This window comes from Lolium rigidum, chromosome 7 (assembly GCF_022539505.1).
Source record: "Lolium rigidum isolate FL_2022 chromosome 7, APGP_CSIRO_Lrig_0.1, whole genome shotgun sequence".
NCBI lineage: Eukaryota > Viridiplantae > Streptophyta > Magnoliopsida > Poales > Poaceae > Lolium > Lolium rigidum.
The window spans coordinates 175,480,555-175,481,830 of record NC_061514.1 but is presented as its reverse complement, the minus strand read 5'-3'; positions in this window follow the sequence as shown (position 1 = coordinate 175,481,830).

Sequence of the window (1,276 nt, the reverse complement as noted above, 5' to 3'; positions counted from 1 at the left end):
AAGTATGGATCGACGAGTTTGCGCTCGTCGAACGCCACCTTGACCCGATGCCAGTACGTGTCGTAGCTCTGATTCGCGCCGGTGATGCCGGTCATAGACACTGTCATCCAAAGCTTCGGCGAGGCACTCCTCTTCTTTGCCCGTCCATTTGATCCGCGACTCGGCTGGCGGCGAGTTCTTCTTCCTTCTCTTCTTCTTCCCCTTGGACGGCGCCTCCGGGGCTTCGGGCGCTCCCTCTTCATCGACGACAGGTCGACGTACGCCTCCTCATCTTCTTCGTCGATGTATTGGGTACCGTCGTTCTCATCAGCGTGGTGATCGCCCTGGTCGAGGTTGGAGTTTAAGCCGCCCCGCGACGCGACGACTTCCGCCGCCCTTGCCTCCTCTTGTGTGAAGCTCGGGCTCGCCGCGGCGGCCATGGAGCCCGATGTGACCATCTCGTGCATCACAGGCTCATTTGGCGGCGGCATCCCGGGGTTGGAGAAGGGAAGCGGCCCATTCCTCAGGGCAGGCGAGATGCCCTCGTACATCGCACCGTCGTACGCCGTCGACGACGGCGTAAACCCGGCCATGCCGGTGGCGGCGTAGGTGTCATGGTACATGGCCGTGGCCGGCGACGCCGGCAAGAAGGAAGGAGATCCGACCATACCTTGGGTAGGCCATGACCCGGGGAATTGGGCGATGTGCGGGCGGCCGAAGTTGATGGAGATCAGCCTCGCCTGTTCCTCCGCTGCTGCCGCCGCCACCTCTTCGCGTTGCACTTCTTCTCCCTCTCCGCCCGGGCGCGAGTTTCGTGTTGCCGCCGTTCCTGATCCGCCGCCCACGCCGCGTTTGACATGCCCGACGGCCTCTGTTTAGGCGCCCGCGGCCTCCTCGCCTTCGGCGCGCCATCGGCGGCGAGCTTCTTCGGCGGCATGGTGGTGGAAGGGAAGAGGAGGAGCTGCAACTGTGGGGGGAGAATGGCGGTAGCTCCGAATTTCGGCGGGGAAAATGCTTCTATGCGGCGCAATTTGGAGGGAAAACGAAATTAATGGAGGGAACTACCGGCTGTGTCGCCGACAACGCGGGCCCGCTCGACGTTTCCCGCGCTTTTGTTTCGTCCGGAGTACCCGGTCGAACCTCGGAAACCCAGGGATGGCCTGGGCTCTCCGGACGGATGAAAGGCCTAATCCGAACGAAAACGAGGAACCGGAGGCGCAACTGGGCCGTTTTCGTCCATTCGGATGACAAAACGTCGTCCCGGGGGCCTCGTCGGGGAGACGGCTAGAGATGCTCC